Below are 8,994 nucleotides of genomic sequence, written 5' to 3' on the forward strand. Positions count from 1 at the left end.
CCTAGAAGAAAATATAGGTAAAACATTATCTGACATACTTCTCAAAAATGATCTCCTAGGGCAGTCTACCCAAGCAATAGAAATAAAAGCAAGAATAAACAAATGGGACCTAATTAAACTTACAAGATTCTACACAGCAAAGGAAACCATAAGTAAAACAAAACGACAACCTACGGAATGGGAGAAAATTTTTGCAAACGAAACTGACAAAGCCTTGATCTCCAGAATATATAAGCAGCTCACATGACTTAATTAGAAAAAAACAAAGAAGACAATCCAAAAATGGGCCAAATACCTAAACAAGCAATTCTCCAAGGAAGAAATACAAATGATCAATAGACACATGAAAAAATGCTCAATATCACTAATTATCAGAGAAATGCAAATCAAAACTACAATGAGGTATCACCTTACATCAGTCAGAATGGCCATCATTCAAAAGTCCACAAATGACAAATGCTGGAGAGTCTGTGGAGAAAAAGGAACCCTCCTACACTGCTGGTGGGGATGCAGTTTGGTGCAGCCACTGTGGAAAACAGTATGGAGATTCCTCAAAAGACTAGGAATAGACTTACTGTATGACCCAGGAATCCCGCTCCTGGGCATAGATCCAGAAGGAACCCTACTTCAAAATGACACCTGCACCCCAATGTTCACAGCAGCACTATTTACAATAGCCAAGACATGGAAACAGCCTAAATGGCCATCAACAGATGACTGGATAAAGAAGAGGTGGTATATTTATACAATGGAATACTATTCAGCCACAAAAATGGACAATGTAACGCCATTTGCAGCAACATGGATGTTACTGGAGACTGTCATTCTAAGTGAAATAAGCCAGAAAGAGAAAGAAAAATACCATATGAGATTGCTTATATGCGGAATAAAAAAAAAAAATACAAAACAGAAACAGACTCATAGACAGAATACAAACTTTTAGTTGCCAGAGGGACAGTGGGTGGGAAGGGACTGGGATTTCAAAATGTAGAATAGATAAACAAGATTGTACTATGTAGCATAGGGAAATATATATAGCACCTTGTGGTGGCTCACAGCAAAAGAGAATGCGACAATGAATGTACGTATGTTTATATATAACTCAAAAATTGTACTCTACACTGGAATTTGACACAACATTGTAAAATGATTATAACTCAATAAAAAAAAGTTTTTTAAAAAAGAAAAAAGAAATTATAGAAAATTACAATTAAATAAATTATATTCAAACAAAAGTAAAAAAAAAAACAGTGGCACACAGGAAGCAGTATAAAGTGTTAGCTATTATCATTTTCATCTCCCCTCTTTTTTAAAAAATCATAAATGGCATCCTACTGTATATATGTTATTTTGCAAATTTGCTTAACCCATTCATGTATTTTGGAAATATTTCCACAATATTCCAGATAAAATCTACCTTTTTTTTTTTAACTACTTCAAGTCTCATTATCCATATAATGATTTCAAACAATTCCTCAGTACCTAGAAGAAATATCTTCATTTGCCCAAATAGTTTTTCTCTGTTTTCTATATGATTCAGTGAACTAATGTATTGGGGGTTGAGGGGAGGGAGAGTGCTTGATAAACTGAAATCCATTATGGAAAAATTTGTGCAGTGTCTGGATACCAAATGGGTATCAAATGGGGAAGGAGATAAGACCCTGCCTTATCTGGGTCATACCCATTACTACCCTTGGTAGCCTCCAATTTTTGAGGCTTGTCTTGCATTTACTAAAGACAGTGACTCACCAAAGATGCAAGCAGTCATTTGGCAAAGTTATCATATTCTAGCTGTCCTATTTCTGCCTTCTTCCAGTAACTTGAGTTGCTGCCTCACTGCCTTGAATGAAGCTGCATGTGTGTTTAAAGAAAGGCAAGGCTGGGGGACAAATGATTGGCATGGTTGAAGGTGATGTTTACATTGTTCTTTTACTCCCTTTCGAGGGCATGTCCTCCTTTAGACCCAAAAAGGATTAGGAAGTGCTGCCACCTCATCTCATGCTGTCAGTGTCCATCCCCAGAGTGCTGGGTGAAAGGGCAACAGAGAAGGGCAAAGGGAAACGAGGCAGGCTGCTTCTCTGATCTTCCTAACATTACCCTCAGGCTGCTCTTTAAGTAGACTCCTGGGACAAAGCAGGCATTTGGCAAATGTTTGCTGATTAAATTAATGAATCATGACACCTTTTCTTGCCACAGCAGGACAAAGTATATTTCACATTAAAATTTAAAAAGTTGGGGAAAAGGGCTCTGTATTATCAGCATCTATTTGTATGTATCTCTTCCCTCCCTCTCTTAAATCCTCACCCTATTGCATGAATTCTTAGGAGCAGAAGTTGAATATAATCTATTATTTTATCCCTAGCTGTAGGACAGTGTCTGCTCATAAATGTTAATGAACAAATGAATGAATGAATGAATGAATGATTTTGCTAAATTAGGTTTGTCCTAAAGCATCACTTACTCCTTAGGTTAACTCCAGATACACAAAAGCCCATGAGTGTGCTCCAAAAGGTGTAAGACCTGAAGTGAGGATCACTCCATCTTCCTCTAGGGCACACCCACCTTTATCAGACTGGGTCAGAACTAGTCAGCTTGTGAATCCTTTAGGAACTGGGGACCACGGCAAATGTTCCTGGGGCATTTTGTATTTTTGCCATCCACCAAGCTGGGAAGTACTCCTCACTCTTAACCAGATGGTCTTTGAGCTGATATTTCTTCCCAGTCACATGTCTGAACTGACGTAATTGTGTTCCAGAAGTTATTAGAGAAAAGTTGCTAGCAATACTATCTGAAAAGAGCCAACGCCTTATTTCTGTTTATGTGGCAAAGGTTTTCACAACAATCAGCCTTCTCAAGAAGTATATACACAGCTTCCCTAACCAGGCCCCATGGGAGACAGCATGAAGCCATGGTCAGGTGGAAAACACTGTTTGCAACTCTGAAAGAATAACATCAGTCAGCACACTTGCCAGGATGCTCAGAGAATGACAAACAAATACTGTGCCTTATAAATAAGAAAGAACAGAAATCTGAGTCCTGTTGAGAGTTTTCAAGTGGATCCCAAGGCTAAATAAATGGTCTCTCTTCAACCAAATGTAGCTAGTAAAGGAACAGGATAGAACATTCAAGCGGGCCCAGCAAAGACACTGAACTTTTCATTTTTACAAATGATGCTGTGAATGTGAGAGCTAAGTGCTGGGATGAAAGTTAAAATGGCATCCTAGCAAATGAGGGCTTCCTTTGCTTACCACACCTTGCAGTGCTCATATTTGTCTAACTCAGTTGGCAGAAAGGATGTCAGCAGCAGATTAGGGAATCCAGGTCCATTTCATACACTAGTTCTGAATCCCCAGAGAATCCTGGGGAAGATAGGGCTGATCTGATTTGTTGGGGCAGAGGAGGGGCAACTCCAAGAGAGGAAAGGGGCCAAAATAGCATTTTTCAAATGAAGAATTCCTCCCCGCCTTCATTCCTAGGACCCGAGACTTTTACTTTCCTGGTGAGATCACAGGTACTGAGTGTGTCAACTCCAAACTCTTTGGCATTGATTCTTTAGAGGATGTTATAAACGGCAACTCCACCCTGTCCCATCTCATTCTGGATGTGGTATTTAAAATAAAGGCAGTCAACATTTTCCTCTAAATTGGCTTCGTTTACGTACATTAACCCTGCAGTCCCTTATAGCTACATTCGGCCAGGCCTTATCTTTTTTTTTTTTTTTTTTTTTTTATAATTGAAGTAGAGTTGATTTTCAATGTTGTGTTAGTATCTTGCTGAAACAAGTTCAGGTATTGTGAACTTCACGTAAAGAAGAGATAATTTCACAAAAGATTTATACATTTAGACCTTAGATAAATTATGGCCCTAGGCTATTAAAAAGCTATACTCTTTATATATCTCCTCATATAAAGCAGGGCCTAAGTTTGGGGGGCTCTAAAAGTGGATTTCTTACCTGAGCATCCACCAGGAGTTGAAGCAGCCAAGAAATAACTCGTTGGAAAGAGTCAGACAGACACCCTTTCTGCAAGTTCTCAGTCCTGTTGAAACATACCTCACAAGGACATGAAAACTTTCTTCAACACAGCCCCATTGCAACCATTCGAGCAGGTGCTATTCAAGCCAGGTACTCGAGAATACAATACACAGAAGTTCTTTTTTTCCTATAACCCAATTCAATCTATATTTTGAACTTGCATTTCCCTTTGTGTTGGATGTAAAGTGGCTCCAATTTCTTTGTAGCTCCTCACACTGAGGTGAAACCTATTTCTCCACTCCCTGAATCTGGACTAGCCCTGTGAATTGCTTTGACCAAAAGAACGTAGTGGAAGTGCCAGGTGATTTCTGAGCCCAGCCTCAAGAGGCCCCGTAGCTTCTGCTCTTATCCTCTTGGAAAGCTTACACCATTCTGTGAAGATGGAGAGAGAGAGGCCAAACCACACCAGCTGAGGCACCAGAACTGTGAGTGAGGACCTTGGATGGTCCAGCCCCAGGCAATCCCCAGAGAGCTGCAGCTGCATGAGTGACCTCAGGCAAGAATGGCAGAAGAGCCTCTCCAGCTAAACCCAGCCCATTGTCAGCCCATAGAAACTATGAGCAGATGCACAATAGCTTTTTGAGCCATTAACTTTTGGGATGATTTGCTGTGCAGCAATAGATAACTGATACAACCCTGGTAATTGAAACCATAATTGCAGTCAATACCAAAAAAATAAGTTTGATTTAAATTTAATCAATTCAAAATTTCCTTATCAAAGTTCCATACAACTCCTATATCTAAGACCTAAACAATGCATTTAATAAGCTCAAGCTATTATATAAAAACCTACATTCAACAGAGAATATACTTTCAAGAACACATGAAAGATTTACAAAAATATTTCATGCATTAGGAAAAACGGAAGTCTAAATAATTCTGAAGGATTGCTATGCAGACTAAATTATCCTACCATAATATAATAAACTTAGAAATTAACCAAAAGATACCTTTTAAAAATCTCCTTTGTTTAGAAACTGAAAAATATTACTAAATATGAGTCACTTTTATAGCCCTGGAATGGAAACACTATGTATATGCTAAAATCTATGAAATTCATCTTTGTGATACTTAAAAGGGAATTTATAACTTTACATGAAATTTTAGGAAATAAATATTAAAATAAATTATCTAAGTCTTTAAGCTATTTTGGTTGGGCTTCCTGGAAGTTGCAATCAAAATTATGCTTGTGAAACCAGGCCCTCAGTTTTTATAAAGGTTGCCATCCCTCCTATTTTTCAGTCTAATGTTCTCCCAATGGAGCTATTTCGGTGCCCTTCCGTCCCTCCCATTCTTGATTGATTCTGAAAGTCTATGCTATGGATCTTCTCTTAGACAACTATGGAGAATATCTGAATGTCAGCCCATGCAAAATTTTATGCATTGAATTCTCTCAACTTAAAAAAAATTCAGCTCTATTGAGGTGGAGTTGACATATAAAATTGTAAGATATTATTTAAAATCATAATGGTGAAAAGATTCCTCCCATCTAATTAATTAACACAACTACCAGGCTCCAGATCAACCTTTATCAAAAGTCCAACTGAAAGAAAAGTGCAAAGAGGATATCCTGAAGAATGTACAGTTACTTCATCTCCTTAGATATCTCAGCTTTTACTCCCTGGATTATCACAGGAATGCATATGGAATCTACTGTCTTCCTTTGGATCACCTTTTTGAATTACATATACTGTTACATCTTTGGTGTACACAGAGGAATGGTGGAGGAAACTACTGACAGAACCTAGTATTGTGTTTATTGAGGAATGTTGTCAAAAATGTCCATGTGGCACTTGATGCCCACATATGAAAACCTACACTCGAAAACCCACACACACGTCTTATAGACCTAAGTAACAAGAACAGTTTCCTTTCCCCTTTGAAACTGAACTGTTATCATTTTAATGGACCATGAAGTTTTGTTTGTTTGTTTTTGTTTTTCTTATTTAAGTATAGTCAGTTTACAATGTTGTGTGGACCGTGAAGTTTTAACTTATCATGTTTCTCTTTTTACCTCAGATATTAAGCAGCTCAGAAAGTTATTTGCAGCCCAGTTTTAGTAACCATAAACTACTTTGTGACTTATAAATCTGCTTGCTATCCTAGCTTTAAATCTTTTGTTTAAACCAATATTTTTATTTTGATAAACCATTTATCATAAGGTTAAATTTCTTGTAAATAATCTCAATTCCTTTATAGAACGAAGTAGGAAAATATACATTTTAAAAATACCAAAAAAGAATTGATATTTTGAGGAGTCCTTGAACTAGGATGACATCTTCCTATGATGCACCCATACATCTTCCTAGCTGGTGAGTTACATCTGACAGATAATTTTCACTCCATTTAGTGCTTTTCAGTTTTCAGAAAAAGAATGTTATCCACGAAAGTGGCTTACCTGACCAGTCTCAGGTTTCCCAGAGGCTATCAATTGAGTAAATGATAGGCATCCTAACATCAGGTGTTTCTTGCAACCTCTGTTAACCATTCCTTCAGGGGTGACCTGAGGGGCATCTGGGCAGGAAGACAACTGCTCCCCAAGGGGCCAGTGCCCCTCCCCTGCCTTCACTCGACAGCCTTTATACATAATAATCCTTCTCAGGGCACCAGAATGTTATTAATCTTCTTAGGAATCAGATCATTTTGATGGCTGCTCCTCTCAAGGGAAATGGGATTCACCAAATCTCTTCAAATAAGCCAAACTGCAATTAGTCCCTCTAGACATACACTTAATGGTGTTAGAGTGTGATTGTAAAGAGTCTTTAAAAAAAAAAAAAGGTATTGACTTTCAGAGCTTTGCTTGTTTCTAAGCAAGTGTGAAAGAAAAGTCACTTCCATTGTTTAATAACAATAAAAACATTCTAGTGTCACCTCCTGACTTCCTGAGCCAAAATATAGAAGTTAGTTCCTTTCCTCTCTCCCCCTTTTCATTAGTCACTAAATCACAAAATGTATGCTTCTTGGATAAGTCCTTAATATTTTTTGACTTAATAGATTTAAGTGGGAGAAGGAGGACATACTAGGTAGGAAGAAACAATAAAGGCATATTTGGAGTCTTGAGATGATCCACTGGGAAAAGTGCTAGTGGTGTGGAGAACATTAAAAAGGAATGTTTAGCAAATTAGAACAATTAGATACCTCTATACACCTATTAGAATGACCACAAGCAGAACACTGACAACACCAAATGCTTGGGAGCGTGTGGAGCAATAAGAACTCTCTTTCATTGGTAGTGGGGATGCAAAATGGTACAGCCACTTTGGGAGACAGTTTGGAAGTTAAAAAACCAAACCAACTCTTACTATACAATCTAGCAATCACCCTCCTTGGTACTTACCCAAAGAAGCTGAAAATTTATGTCCACACAAAATGCTACACTTAGATATTTGTAGCAGCTTTATTTCTAATTGTCAAAACTTAGAAGCAACCAAGCTGTCCTTCAGTAGGTGAGCGAATAAACAAATTGTGGTACATCCAATGGAATATTATTCAGCGCTGAAAATAAATGAGCTATCAAGCCATGAAAAGACATGAAGGAATCTTAAATACATATTACTAAGTGAAAGAATACAATCTGAAAAGGCTACATACTGCATAATTCTAACTATATGACATTCTGGAAAAGACAGAACTATGGAGACAGTAAAAAGATCAGTGGTTGCCACAGTTGGGGGAGGGATAAATAGGTGGATTTGAGGATTTTTAGACAGTGAAATACTCTATATGATATTATAATGATGGATACATGTCATTATACATTTGTTCAAACCCATAGAATGTACAACACCAAGAGTTAACTCCAAGTTAAACTACGGACTTTGGATGACTATATGTCAATATACATTCATCCTTGGTTAAAAAAAAAAAAGTACCATTCTAGTGAGTGATGTTGATAATGGGGGAGGCTGTGCATGTGTATGGGCAGGGGGCATATGGAAAATCTCTATACCTTCCCCTTCTCAATTTTGTTGTAAAGCTAAAACTGCTCTAGAAAAAAAATGTATGTATGTACATATACATACATGTTTTTTTTTCTAATGGCATGTTTAGAAACCCTCTGAGAAAACTTCTGGAAGGGTAACCAGGAAATGAATGGGGGAACTGGGAGAAACAGGTGGGAAGAAAGACTTTTCTCCAAATACTAATGTGAATTTTAAGCTAAGTGAATGTAATGTCTATTCTAATATATATATATATATATGTATGTATATATATATATATATATATACACACACACACACATTTTTTAAAATATATCAAGATACCAATTTGGAAGGTCTAAATGCTAAGGAGTTTCTTTTCGGCAACACTGAGTGACATGATTAAAGGAGCATTTATGAAAGGAATGTCTAGCATTAGAGGACAGGACAGTGAAGAGTGGGAGGGATGCTTTGAAGTAGAGGCTTAAACTTTTATTTGTAGCTCTGGCTAGTAGCTTGCACCTGTTAGGCTCTGATAACATGTCCGTTGCTACTGGGGTTGTCACTGCTGTGGTTAATGATGATAATAACGTCCATGATGGTGAGGGCAGTGAGGGCAATGATAACACTTGGTATGGTAGGAATTAGGGAAGGTTTTGGAACAATCCACACAGAGATTCTGCCTATTTCTCTAAATTCCATCTTCTGTTCTGACAGTCATTGCTCTAGTTTAAATCCTGTCCAAAACAATGAATAAGAAAGAGTCTTTGGCATTGAGAAATTCAAAAATGGTGGAAGAGTATGAGAACCATCCACTAAGTGAAACACCCACTAGGGTACAGAGCACTTTAAAAGAAGTCTCAGCCTCTAATGGTAGCATAGAGGATAGAGCCATCAAAGAATACAAAATCTTTAGGTATATTTAGAATTTTCGAGCTCAAAAAATCCTTATTTAACCCTTACGATAAGCTTGTGTGGTGGACATTGTTGTTTCTGTTTTTAACGGAAAAAATTGAGATCAACAAAATAAGAGTATGAGTT

The sequence above is a fragment of the Camelus dromedarius genome, chromosome 1, assembly GCF_036321535.1.
Source record: "Camelus dromedarius isolate mCamDro1 chromosome 1, mCamDro1.pat, whole genome shotgun sequence".
Lineage (NCBI taxonomy): Eukaryota > Metazoa > Chordata > Mammalia > Artiodactyla > Camelidae > Camelus > Camelus dromedarius.